At 45.9% G+C, this 14,219-nt stretch overlaps 1 protein-coding gene and 1 pseudogene across 1 annotated transcript in view; both read right to left on the minus strand.

Moving 5' to 3' along the window:
- LOC101693826 (syncytin-1-like) overlaps positions 1 to 14,219 on the minus strand; it is a 58,206-nt gene that overhangs the window by 4,010 nt on the left and 39,977 nt on the right. The gene's annotated exons all lie outside the window — the stretch shown is intronic.
- On the minus strand, positions 12,499 to 12,969 carry LOC101693538 (annotated as a pseudogene).

The following is a 14,219-nucleotide window of genomic DNA, read 5'->3' on the forward strand; positions in this document are numbered from 1 at the left end:
ACAATAGTGTGTAGGGGTTAGGAACAACTGGGTGGAGGGGGACCACAGCCTCGTTAATAAGCCTAAGGTCTTGTACCAGTCGATAAGCCCCTGAGGGCTTTCGTACTGGGAGGATAGGGGTGTTACAGGGGGAACTGATGGGGATCAGGAGTCCCTGACGTTTAAGCCATTCTATGATGGGTTTCAGGCCCCGGTGGTGGGCTAAGGAAATAGGAAACTGAGCCCGAGAGGGAAATTTAGAGTTATCCTTAAGCTGTACTTTAACTGGGGTAAGGTGGGAAGCGATGATGGGCTCTGAGATGTCCCACACCTGAGGGTCTACAGTAGGTAGGTCATCTGGAGCGGGGGTCGAGGGAGTGGAGAAGTGTAGGATGAGACGGGTGGAGGTGGAGGGAGGAGAAGAAGGAGAGAGACGATAGTTGCCCTCAGTTTCTGGAGAATGTCCCTACCCAGTAGAGGGACCGGGCAAGAAGAAATGACTAGAAACGAGTGGGAGAAGGGGAACCCATCCAGGCTACAGGTAAGGGGAAGGGTCATCCTAGGATTGGAGGAGGTCCCATTGATCCCCATAACAGTAATTTAATTGGTGAGGTTCAAGTAAGTCCCGAGTAGGAAGGCAGAACAGAGTAGGTAGCCCCTGTGTCCAGCAAAAAAGAGATGGACTTACCCTCTACCTGGAGCGTAACCCTGGGCTCGGCCTGGGTGAGAGGGGTGGCCAAGTCTGGGCTTCGTCAGTCGTCCTCCAATCCAAGCAGTTAAAAGGCCGGACTTAGTGTCTCAGGGGGGTCCCCCACGTTGAGGCACAGAAGATACCCCGAGGTTAGGGCAGTCGGATTTCCAATGGCCCATCAAATGGCATTGAGGGCAAGGCTGAGTTGGTGGCTTTGGATTGGGGCACTGGCGAGCCCAATGTCCCTCGGCCCCGCATTTGAAACAGGCCCTCGGGGGGGTGCGGTTGTTTGCCCCTCTCTGCTGGCTCCCGGAGCCAGCCGGCCGCAGGGCTGCTACCAAGGTTTGGGTCTGCAACTGAACCTTTTGCTGGAGTCTGGCTTGTCGTTTAAGCTCAGCCGCCTCCTCACGGGAATTAAAAACCTTAAATGCCATTTTCACCAAGTCAGAAATGGGGGTCTGAGGGCCCTCCTCAGCCTTCTTTAACTTTCTCCATATATCCGGCGCTGATTGAGAGATAAAATGAGTAGCCAGTACCGTGGCCCCCACAGGAGAGGCAGGGTCCAAGGCCTTACTGGGTTAAGGCCTCGGTCAATCAGTTAAGAAACATAGCAGGGTTTTCGTCAGGGGCCTGGACAATCTCCCTAATCTTGTCGTAATTAATGGCCTTATTAGAGGCTGCCCGCATGCCGGCTATGAGACATTGGACCATGCAGTCGCAGCACTGGCGGCCATCTTGGCCATCCGATAATCCCAACCTGGTTCTACAGCTGGGACCGCCTGGGCTCCAACTGGCATGGCAGCATCAGTGAGATGGACCTGATCTGCGTGCTCCCGGGCAGCAGCCTGGATGTGTTCCCTCTCCTCTGTGGTGAGGGTGGTGGTCTGGACCACATGTACATCATGCCAGGTGAGGTCATAGGCTTGGGCTAGATATTGGAATTCTTTAATATAGTTATCAGGACTGACCGAAAAGGAGCCCAAACGTTTCTCAATTTGGGAAAGGTCCTGTAGAGAGAAAGGCGCATGGACTCAAACAACTCCCTCAGCTCCAACAGCCTCCCTTAGGGGGCAGACTAACTCAGGGGAGTGTTTCCTAGCCCTAGTGCGGGTGGAGATGGGAGGGGAGGCTGGAGGGGACGTAAGGGAAGGTTCCGGGGGGGCCGCATCAGGAGCAGACTCAGGTTTTGGGGGTTGAGGGGATGAGACGGGAGTCGAGGTAGAAGGGGTGGGTGGAAGAGGTGGAAGGGACCAAAAGGGGGGTGGTTGGAGCGGCGGGAGGATTAGGGGGCGTAGGGAGAGAGGGGCCTTGGGGTGGGGGATCGCGATAAGGAGGAGGAGGAAGAGGAGCCGGGGCCCCTCTCGTCGGCGGGTGGGTGAAGCTCTCCGGAGGTTCAGAGAGGAGAGACGGGGAGGAGAGGTCCGGGTCTTTGGGAGCAGTGGGTGGCAGGGTAGGGGGAGGGGAGCGGGCCAAGAGGACCTGAGAGGTGGAGCAGTGAGAGCAGAGGGAGGGGCGAGAGCACAGGGTCCAGAAAGCCTGGACATAAGGGACCTCGACCCATTTGCCCTGGCGTTTGCAGAAATTGCCTAGGTCCATGAGAATCTGATAGTCAAATGTGCCTTCTGGAGGCCACTGGGACCGATTGTCTAATTAGTATTGCAGCCAAGCGATGGTACAATAATGTATGAGACGTCGCCTACGCAAGTCCTGGTCCAGTTCCAGGGTCTTAAGATTGGTCAGCAGGCACCCTAGGGGTGTTTCAGAGTCGAATTTGGATTGGGAGGTCCCCATGATTCGTTGCCAGGCAACCCGAGAGCTGGAGGAAGGCGTCCCCTCGTCCACCACTGGGTTGAGGAAAAACTGTGTAGACTGCCGTAGAGGTTGGGACATCTCCCAGCCTCTCGGAGTCACGGAGGTCACCTGGTGACCGGCAGGGACGCCGCCGCGATTAGGGCAGGGCTTTCCGGAAGGGGGCGCAGAATCAGGGAAACTCACCACGGCTTCAGAAGTGGCGTTCGGAAAGGCAGGTCCGGTCCAGCTAGGGAAAGGAGAGAGTCTCCCCACTGGGGTGGGGGCTCAATCTCCTTCCCGGGTTTCGGCACCAAATGTAAAGTTTTCCGACGAAATAAACACAACACCACGCGAAGTGGTGTAAGGCAAGGTTTATTAAAGTTTCTCTCCGGTGAAGTTTCAGGGCCCAGGTGAAGGGGAGCCGAGAAAGTTGCACCGGGAGGAGGTGGGCACCCTCCAGCGAGGTTCCACAACTCTGGAAAGCAGAGTGGGGGAAGTCGCGCCCAAGGCAGGGAGGAGGGGGGTCTTGGGGAAAGCTCAGGGGTCTTTTGGCAAGTTTCCCTTATTTGGATATCCCGCCTGCTCATCGGGATCCCATTGGTCCACAGGAGCCCGGGGCGGGGGTCTCAGATTCCTGCTTGGACCTTTGTTCTCCTGTCCGAGCGCAGGTCTTGTGGCGGGAACTTCTGCCATCTTTAGTAGCCCTTCCTGCCAGCCCAACAGTTTCCATTTATATGAGGTACCTAGAGTAGACAAATTCATAGAGATAGAAAGTAGAATGGTGGTTATCAGGGGCTAGGAAAGGAGGGATTGGGGAATTAGTGTTTAATATATAAAGAGTTTCAGTTTTGCAAGATAAAAAGAGTTCTGTGGATAGCTGCACAGCAGTGTGAACATACATGACGCCACTGTACTGTGCCCTTATAAATGGTTAAGGTGATAAACTTTATCTTATGTGTATTTGCCCTAATTAAAAATTTTTTAAATCATTGACAAAGTAATCCACAGACTTTACCAGACTGCCAAAGGAGCTTGTGGCACATGAAAAGGTTAAGAATGCTGCTCTTTAACAAATAATGAAAATAACACATACCTCAGACAAGAGGGTCTGTGTCCCATCTCCCATACTCTACCCATATAACTTCTGTGCTCCCCTGCTGCTTGTAAAATGGAAGGAGTTCAGGAGCCTAAGGACCTATTTCTATCACTTAGTAAGTGGGTAATGGTGAGCAAGTCACATAACCTCTCTCAGCTTCCTTTGTTTCAAAATGGAAAAGATCATCTCTGTCTCTCCTCCTTCCTGGAGCTGTGGGGAGGATCAGGGGAGGTAGTGGCATCTGTGACTGTCCTCAGTGTCTACCTTGTCCTTGACCTTCCTCACCGATACCCCCTCCCCACTATCAACTGCTTCCCTCTCCCCTCAGTCTGCAGAACCTTCCTACATCCTGCCCCTCCACAAAGTCATCTTTTTAAAAAAAGTTATTTATTTATTTGAGAGCGAGAGAGAGCATGTGAGTGAGCCTGGGGGTGAGCTAGGGGCAGAGGGAGAGAGAGAAGCAGGCTCCCCACTGAGCAGAGAATCCTACAATGCAGGGCTAGATCCTAGAACCCTGGGATCATGATCTGAGCCAAAGGCAGACGCTTAACCAACTGAGCCACCCAGACGCCCCCACAAAGTCCTCTTCAATCATTCCAGCTGGAGCGATGGCTCCACATCCACCTTCAGTTAGTGGGTGATCTTTCACAGATAAATGCATTCCTCTCCTTGACCAGCAATCAAGAGCAATGTCTTTGGCATTAGAGTCTGGGTGTGACTTGGCTTTGGCACTGACCCACAGCTGTCTGTCCTGGATGGAGAACAAGCTACTTGGCCTCCGTGAGGAGGTTTATAAAGTATAAAATAGACTGATAAGTCACTTCATTACAACTATTATACCAATCCAGTGAGATAATAAACATAAAATGCCTGGTACAGAACAGATATTAAGTAATATTATTCTTACTATTCTTGGACAATAAATACCTTTGGGGCATAGATTAAAAAAAAATGTGTTCCCCTACAGAACCTTAGACATGGTAATAATGATTGATCAGCTGACAGGCTTGTGATAAATACTGGATACACAGATGAGGACAGAGAAACATCGTTTACAAATTATTTGTCCAATATCACTCCTGGACTTCACATCCTGTGAGGTGAGCTAAGCGATATTAGAATTCCCCTCTTAGAGGGTGAGAAACTCTAAGAGGTAAGTAGTATATTATCATTATTCTCATTATCCCAAGAACACTGAGAAACAGAACACAGCTAATGAGTGGTAGAATCCCAGGGAGCCAGTCTCCAGAGCCCAATTCCTAACCTCTCCACTACACTGATTCCTAAATGGACATAAAAATGCAGCTACAGTAAATCCTTCAGAGTTAGACGAGTCATCAAAGCAACAAGAAAGAGAAAGCATAAAGCCCTCTCTCTACCTCACACATTCTAGCCCTATGTGTATGATCTTGGGCAAGCCACAGAATCCTCAGCCTCTGGGTCCCCACTTATAACTAGAATGCTGCTTACCCTTCAGGGTTGCTGTAGGGGCCAATGCGGTACAGATGCAAAACACCTGGTGCACAGTAGGTACCTAATAAATAACAGTCCCCTCAGTCCTCCGTTGGAGCCCCACCAGCTTTGGCAATCTCAGGAAAGAACTCTGTTTCAGAGTAAAGATCACAGGTTCCTATCTGGTGGAACAGCCCCCATCAGCAGCAGGAAGCTGGAGGCAGAAAAGGGAGAAGAGCAAGTGTCTGCTGGCCTTGGTCCAGCGGCTCTTTTGAGACACTATGGAACTGAACAGAAGAGAGACTAGACCCAATGGATGGCTAATTCCTGGGCTCCTGACACCCTGTTTGGGATTTCCAGTCATGCGTGTTCACGTGTCCAGAGCAGAGGATGAGAAGGTGAAGTACTGACAGCCATGTGTGCTCCTGGCCTGGTTTCGGGAGCAGAGGAGGAGGAGGGTGAGGGGGCAAGAGCGGGCACTGGGAAACTGGAGCAGAGTTCAGTCTCATTCTGTAGGCTCAGTGGAATTTGGGCAGCCTCCTGACTTCTCCAGACAAACAGCCTGGTTCGTTCTATAGGCTCCCCTCTCTACGCTGTGCCTACTGAACTACTACCCCAGCCAGGCAAGTCCAGTTACCCAACCATGTTCAGCCCAGCCTTCTACAGCCAAGGATATCTGCTCCCTGTCAGTGAAAAGCTCAGCCTGAAATTTCCCTTTCTCCCTTCTTCTTCTTCTTCTTCTTCTTTTTTATGACGATAAAGAATTATGACTGACTTCAAGAGGTGGAAGCATTCTTCATGGATGGCCTCAGCCAAAAACCCCTTAAACATAGCCTGCTGCAGACCATTTTTGGAGCCAACTTTTTAGCATATGATGCACTATGCCATGGAGCAGATAGGGGAGGAAAACAGTAGGGCTGGATTCCAGAAAGAGAGGATAGAAATGTAGAGTAGACCCATGACTGCAGGTCTTCTGAGGAACATGCTGGGAACAATTAACCTTTAAGCCGGTTTCCTCTCCAAGTGTGGTCACAAGCCCCTTACACCCAAATCAGCGGGAGCGCTAGTTAACATGCTACTCAGAAATACTGAATCAAATTCCCTGGGGGGCTGGACCCCTTAAGGTTCATTGTCAAAGCAGCCCTACCCCAGCTCTGATGAGCTCTAATGTTCGAGAACCACTGTTTTAGACCTCAGCCACTTCAGCCTAGGATTGGCCTTCTACCTTTCAAAAAAGGGTCATTTCCACGCATTAGGTGCCTGCCGCTTCCACCCCATATCGTGTCTCCTCCATGATCCCAACCACTTACCCACTGGTTTTCGCTCCTATTTCCTCATGTCTCCTATGGTGAGCACATAAGCCTCAAACCAAACTCAGTATTTTAAGAATAAGACCCAGAAATAAGAATTCCAAGGAGAGGGGGAAAAAAAAATACCAACACTCTGTAATCATACTTTCTCGTAAGGGGGAATATAAAAATGGATATAAAAGGGCCCTTTCATCTTGACTCTCTATAAATGTTTAAAATAGGGTTGGTGATAATTAATGTTTCTATAAGTATATGCTTAAGAAGTCGTTACAATCAGCCTTTGTCTGCTTGGAGCTTGCAGCCTGGACCCACTGCATTTCAGAAGGGAATGCTTGAGGGTCATTTCACATTGCCTCACTCCTGGCAATCCAAGAGCTGCTATAATTCTGCCAAAGAACATAGAGGGTTTCCCAGTCAAGTTCCATCCTGATTTTGATTATTGTTTATCTCCAGTCCCTGTCTGAATAGTCGTAGTAAAATAGAGGAAGTTTTACTCCTGAATCCGAGGTCAGCTGGTAATGAACCATGGTTTCAATTGCATGAACAGCTGCTTCTTTTATAAGCAAGGAGGGTTCACTTACAGTTCAGGGTAACACAGAAATAATTTAAAGAACAAGGACGCTTCTATTCATTTCTTGATTTTTTTAAATGTTTTTGAAACATTTTGACATTTGAGTGGCTGTAGAATGTGGATTATTGACTAGACTCAACAAGGGGAAAAAAGAAGCCAATAAAGTTTAAAAAAATGTTATACAATATTTCTTGACCCACCCCACCCCCTAATCATTATATAAAAACTAATTTCTGTAAATTAAGTTCAAATAATTGACCACACATTTTTAAAAAAGGTACAAGTGTGACACTTTTTAAAATGTTTTATACCACCTACCTTCAAAAAGTTCCAAAAAATATAAAGCAAACCTTCCTCTTGTCTCCCCAAAACACTATAATGTGAATTCTTAAAATTCAAAAATAAGAGCTAAGATGGAACATTTTAAGATTTATATTTTCATGTTGCAAACATGTCTGGCATTTAGCCAAGAACAGGATGGCATCTATCATTGTATTCTGAATCTGCGAGGACCGGGCAGGTCACACAGCCCAGTCTGCCACTTGCAGAAGGAACAGCGGCCACAATACTGACAGCTAGACAGAAGCCTAGGAACTGAATAGGCATGACTAGTGTCAGGGAACAGCCTCTTCCACTATGCTCAGTTTTGCTCATCATTAGTGATCCCTCCAAGCTGGCATTATCTCTCCAAATCAAAAATGTATGGACCCTTGGAGTTGGAAATTCCACTTGTAGAAACTCATCCAACCACTAGACTTGCCCAGATGCAGAGCAGCGTTATATATAAAGTTTTGCAATCCAGCTCTATTGGAACAAAGTCCCTGCTGTCATAGAGCTTGTTTTTTTTTTTTTTTTAAAGATTTTATTTATTTATTTGACAGAGAGAGACCACAAGTAGGCAGAGAGGCAGGCAGAGAGAGAGAGGAGGAAGCAGGCTCCCCGCCGAGCAGAGAGCCCGACGCGGGACTCGATCCCAGGACCCTGGGATCATGACCCGAGCCGAAGGCAGCGGCCTAACCCACTGAGCCACCCAGGCGCCCCATAGAGCTTGGTTTTTAATGAGGGAGATGAACGACGGACAACAAAACAAATGCAAATATATTGTGCCAGGTTGTGCTAGGAAGTAAAGTAATGGAGGGTCGGGGATACAGGATGATGGAGGGGTACCATTCTAGATGAGGTGGACTTTTTGTTTCATAGGCCTGAACGCAACAAAGGACCCAGCTGCAAGGCTAACCAGGGCTAGTGTAAAGTCAGAACGTGCATGTTTCCTCAGTAGGACTGAACACCTCCCAGCCAGTCATACAACAAAGGCCACTCTGTATGCAGGTTTCGAAAATTCTGCAAGTTTTTCTCTGAAACTGTGCGAGCAGTGTGAAGAGCATGTGGGCCCTTCTGGAGATGTATCCATGTGTGATGTTTGTAAACACACCTATTTTCTGGAAGGACACAGAAGAAACAGATGATAGTGGCTGCCTCCAAACTTACTTGGCTCCAAACAAAGCCAAGTAAGACCTAGTTTTACTGAAGCCTTTCTGTACATTTTAGATTAAAAATTTATTATGGATTGTTTGACATCTAAAGAAGAATATATGCAATGTATATGCAGGCGGTGTAGTATAGTTTTTTAAAATAAAAAAATGCAGACAAATACCCCCAGAGAAAGGACCTTGCCACTAGAACATTTTCAGCACCATTAAGGCTGCCTGTGGGCTCTTTCTCTACCCCATTCTTATGTACATTTTCTCTTTCCTCACAAGTAACACCTTCCTGAATTTCATGCCTATTATTCTCTTACTACTTTTTTTTTTTAAGATTTTATTTATTTATTTGACAGAGAGAAATCACAAGTAGATGGAGAGGCAGGCAGAGAGAGAGGGAAGCAGGCTCCCCGCCAAGCAGAGAGCCCGACGTGGGACTCAATCCCAGGACCCTGGGACCATGACCTGAGCCGAAGGCAGCGGCTTAACCCACTGAGCCACCCAGGCGCCCTCTCTTACTACTTTTTATAACTTTACTGAGCTATAACTCACACACCATATGATTTACCCATTTAAAGTGTACAATTTGATGGTTTTTGAATATTCCTAGACTTGATTTTTTTTTTAAAGATTTTATTTATTTATTTGACAGAGAGAAATCACAAGCAGATGGAGAGGCAGGCAGAGAGAGAGAGAGAGAAGCAGGCTCCCTGCTGAGCAGAGAGCCCGATGCGGGCCCTCGATCCCAGGACCCTGAGATCATGACCTGAGCCGAAGGCAGCGGCTTAACCCACTGAGCCACCCAGATGCCCCCTTAGACTTGATTTTAAAACATTTTCATCACTCCCCAAAAAAGCCCTACACCCATTAACAGTCACTCCCCATTCCCTCCAAAAGCCCCCAGCCCAGCCCTTAGGCAACCAGCAATCTACTTCCCCGCTCTCTGGATTTATTCATTAATTTCAAACAAATGGCATCTCTGCAACTGGCTTCCTCTACTTGGCATAATGTTTTTCAAAATTCATCCATGTTGCTGCATGTATCAATATTTTGCTTCCTTTTATTACCATAATATTCCATCGTATGGATGTGCCATATTTTATTACCTATCAGCTGAAAGGATATACCATATTTATCACTTACCAAAGCTGAAAGACTGTTGGGCTGTTTCTCTTTTTTGGTCATTATGAACAATGCTGTCTCTTACACTATCTTTTAAGAATAATTTTACCATACAGATACAGCTTTAAGCAATATATTGTTTCATTTGGCTTGATTTGGGGTTTATGAAAACTTCATCATGCTTTGTGCCATCTTCTATAACTTACTCTTTTCATATCAACATTAAGGCTCTAAGATTTTCCATATTGTTGCATATATCTGGTTTTTTACTTCCATCACTATATATTATTCCATTTTATGAAAATACTATATTTATCCATTCTCCTGTTGGTGGACATGGTCATTTCCACTTTGATGCTCTCACGATGTTCCTTCCCGGAACGTTCTTGTGTACATCTCCTGATGCATAACAATCCCTCTGGGCTAAATCCTTCAAGGTGGAGGGCTAGGCCAAGGAGTACAGAAATGATCAACTTTCCCAAGAGCATCTGTACTTTTCCTGATCACCAGCAATATGCAAACATTTCTACTGATTCACATGCTTACTTGGCATTAACACTTTTATATTTTGTACAATGTGCTTATGATGCCTTTTCCAAAAGATAAGGCAAATTTTGGGGGGGGGGTACCTGGCTGGCTTGGTCAATAGAGCATGCAACTCTTGATCTTGGGGTTGTAAGTCTGACCCCCACATTTCATATGGAGATTACTTAAAAATAAATTCTCTTTTAAAAAAAATAAGGCAATTTAAAAAAATTCAATCACATTCAGAAGTCAAGTCTGCTGTCCAAGAATCTAGCCACTGACCCCTGCTCTGCTCTTTGGAGCTATACAGAGCAAATCTAAATCCCACTGTCCGAAGTGCCAGCCTTCCACACAGCCTTCTTTGTCTAACCCAGTAGTCTCTAAGGTGTCTAGATAAGTCAAGGGGAGAAAACAGAAGTTAGCATTGGATGTACCCTTCCTTGACTAGATGTAGAGCAGAATTCCCTAGTTTCTTACGAGGCTGATGGGATCTTTGTCTAAAAAGGAGCCCTGTGAGGGGCACATAGCTCAGCTGGTTAAGCATCTGCCTTCAGCTCAGGTCATGATCCCAGGATCCTGGGATCAAGTCCCATGTTGGGCTCCCTGCTCAACGGAGAGTCTGTTTCTCTCTCTCCCTCTACCCCTCACCCCTGCTTGTACTCTCTCTCTCTCTCTCAAATAAATAAAATCTTTAGAAAAATAAAAAGAAGCTCAGTGGGCAATGAAACAGGAATGCTGGGCTAACAGCAGTGTGGGCATTTTCTTGGCTGCAGGACTTCTCAGAACGAGTTTGCATTATAAATTTCTCAGAGGGGTCCTAGAATCTAACTGAGCATCTTCTGAGAAACTCTTAGGCTGAGCTAGTCTTAAGACCAAAGTGAGGACTTGGTCTGTGGTTCCCTTGACTTCTTTTTATTCACTTTGTTTCCTTTAGGCTTATGTCTTCCTCTCCCCCATCCCCAACTTTCTCACCAAAAACATATCTCATAAGAAAAAATTTTATATCAGAGATTCAGAACTCTAGTGTGAACTTCTAGTCAAGTCCTCTCTTCCCCAGGGGTTTCAGTCCTCAACTCCAGCACAGAAGCTCTGAGCTTGGATTAAAGTAAATTCCAAAAAAGAGGTAACTTCAAAGGAAGTAGTGAAAGCGATTTCCTTCTGCCCTAACTTCTGCTCATTGCTATGGTCAGAAATTGCAGTTCCAAATGGCAAAAGCCAAGTGACATATTGCATGGTAATGTGTTTTATCAATGGTCATGGACAAATATTCTGATGACAAGGACTGTATAATAACAGTGAACATTTCTAGTTTACAGATAACATAATATTAGCTCTCTAACAACCCTGAGAATTAGATATTATCTGCATATTACAGATGAAGAAAATGAATGTCTGTTCCAGAATGCTCTGTCTGACCCCAAAGTCTGTACACTCAACTTCTTGTTCACCCACCTGTACAGCCAGCACTGGCCTTGTCAGTTACTGGCCTTACAAAACCTGCCATCTGTGATTCCACCTGATCAAAACACAACAGGCTTTCAATGGCTTTCCTCAAATACTCAGTGTTCCATCTCCTTATAAACGCTCAATGTTCCATCTCCTTATAAACTTATAAAAGATGTAATTCTCAGCTAACCTCTCTCTGAAAAGAACACCCTGGGCTTAATTTGGGGCCTCTTCAATTTTTCTATGGCCCCAGCCCTCTTCTCTAGAAGGATTAAACCAAATCTATCTGCTCTTTATGGGTCCAGATCATGATCCCATTCTAAACAGAAGTCTGCCAACAAGTCTTCCCAGACTCATGTTCCACCATGACAGTCAGACTGAAAATTACCCACATAGAGCACTTTTTCTTTTTTTCTTTCTTTTTTTTTTTTTAAGATTTTGTTTATTTATTTGACAGATAGAGATCATAAGTAGCCAGAGAGAGGCAGGCAGAGAGAGAGGAGGGGAGGAGGGGAAGCAGGCTCCCCGCTGAGCAGAGAGCCCGATGCGGGGCTCGATCCCAAGACCCTGGGATCATGACCAGAGCCAAAGGCAGAGGCTTTAACCCACTGAGCCACCCAGGCGCCCCAGCACTTTTTCTTTTAATCACCACCAATGGTTCACTCTGGCCCAAGCTTACCCTGAACCCAGATATCTAAGGTTACACTTGGATTCCAGAGCAGGGATGCCAGGGAATCCAAAGGAGGGAGCTCTCCCGTCTTGGCTTTGCTTTCATTTGTGTTCACAGACAACTAGGATTTAAAAATAACAACAACAACAACAACCACAAAAGACTGGGTTCCTGGATCCAGTTCTGGCTTCTCAAACCTCCATCCCTGACTTTGGCTAGGTCACAACACCCATGGGGTTCAGGAACAACCATGGGTGTCCCCAAAATTCCGATGTGAGAAGAAACACTACCACAGTACTAAAACGGTTTCAGAGTGCCTATTCACAAACGCTGCCTTCTGGATGTATCTGCTTCATTTACAAGTGCTGCTGCCCTCAACAGTCATTTCTCTTTCTTTTTAGCAAAAATACAAAAGAACAAATCTACACCTTTATTTACTTTTCACTAAGTTTAAATCCTTGAAGGGTAAAGCATTACACGGATCCTGTGCCCAATGGCTTTAGGAGGAAGGTTGCGTTGGAATTTGGCACAAACCATACCACTGTTTCCATGAACATGAGTTACTTTTCCCCCAGATTACTCTGGTTTTGTTCAGTTTGCCACCAGGAGTCACTGTGTTGTTCTTTGCTTTGTACACATAAGCACATCTCTTGCCTAGACAGAATTCAGTTTCATCTTGAGTATAAACACCTCCAACTTTAAGAAAAGCTGTGTGCTCCCTCTGGTTCCAGAGACCACCCCCCCCCATTATAGCCAGCAAAAATGACCTTGGATGACCGCTTCCCAAACATATTTGTCATTTTGGGAGTCCTGTTCCCAACAGGCCTCCACAGGCTTCAAGATAGCCCTCAACAGTCACTTCAACACCATCTGACTTTAGCCATGACTAACTGGACCAGGAATGTGCTCGCTTCGGCAGCACATATACTAATTGGACCAGGAATGACATCTGACCCAATAAGGGGACCATCCATAAGCCAGCCAGCAACCATCCATAAACCAGCTACACCTTGTAGGGCCCAGGTCAAGAGAATGAGGTTTCCTGTCTTGAGAATTTAAACGAAGAGCCTCTAAAGGAAATGGTCAGGTGTCTGTAGTGGTAGCACTACCATTGAAAACCCAAGAGAATGAACACAGGGCTAGCCATTATGGTTATGTGCAAGGTGAGATTTGGGAGAAAGGAGAAACTGAAACCATGCAGGAAAGCCAAGGAGAGAAGGGGAGAGTAGATGTGCTGAGAAAAGCCAAGAAGCCATTAGAGAGGAAGAAGAGGGACAGACAGACAGACCCCTGCAGAGATAAGCCCTCTTTCGAATGGCTCTAGGGTTTTCCATCATAGTCCTAGAGAAATGTGGCTGTGTTGGGCCCTTTACCACAGATTTTATTGTGTTTTCCTTTTGGATTCTCATAACAAAGGCCCCTTTTCTGGAACATACTCAAGTTGGTCTATGTTCTTGGAAACCAAAAGGATTCTGAGTAGACTGCCCCCAACTCTAAGGACAAGTGTCTACTGCCCCACCACTTTGACCCAAAGCAAACACTTCATCCATTTAAATTCTGGAAGCCCCATTGAAGAGAAATTAAATTGCTAGGACACTTAAGACTTAAACAGGTTCACTTTTTTCTGTTTTTAGCTTTTAAAAATTCAACACAGATATGCAAATATACACAATAATTTTATCTAGTATCTTATAATTCCACAGTCTTGTCTAAGAACAAGAAAACATATTAGATATAACATTGTTTTCACGTAATATGATTGTGTTTGATGGTTAACATTTAAAGTTATATGTATTTAGACAATAACTACAATTTGCCTATTAGATTCACCTCTAATATTTATCCACTAGATTATACTTTCCAAGAGGGAAGAGCTTGTAGATTTTTCAATGTGTTTGTCACATCCCTATTCCCAGTACCTAGCACATAAAAACTTGATGAATGAATTTTAAATATCCTTTTTTTTTTTTAAGATGTTATTTATTTGCCAGAGAAAGAGCACGTGAGCACAAGCAGGGGGAGTGGCAGGCAAAGGGAGAAGCAGGCTCCCCAGTGAGCAGGGAGCCCAATGTGGGACTTAATCCC

The sequence above is a fragment of the Mustela putorius genome, unplaced genomic scaffold, assembly GCF_011764305.1.
Source record: "Mustela putorius furo isolate JIRA1106 unplaced genomic scaffold, ASM1176430v1.1 tig00003909_pilon_pilon_pilon, whole genome shotgun sequence".
Taxonomy (NCBI): Eukaryota; Metazoa; Chordata; class Mammalia; order Carnivora; family Mustelidae; genus Mustela; species Mustela putorius.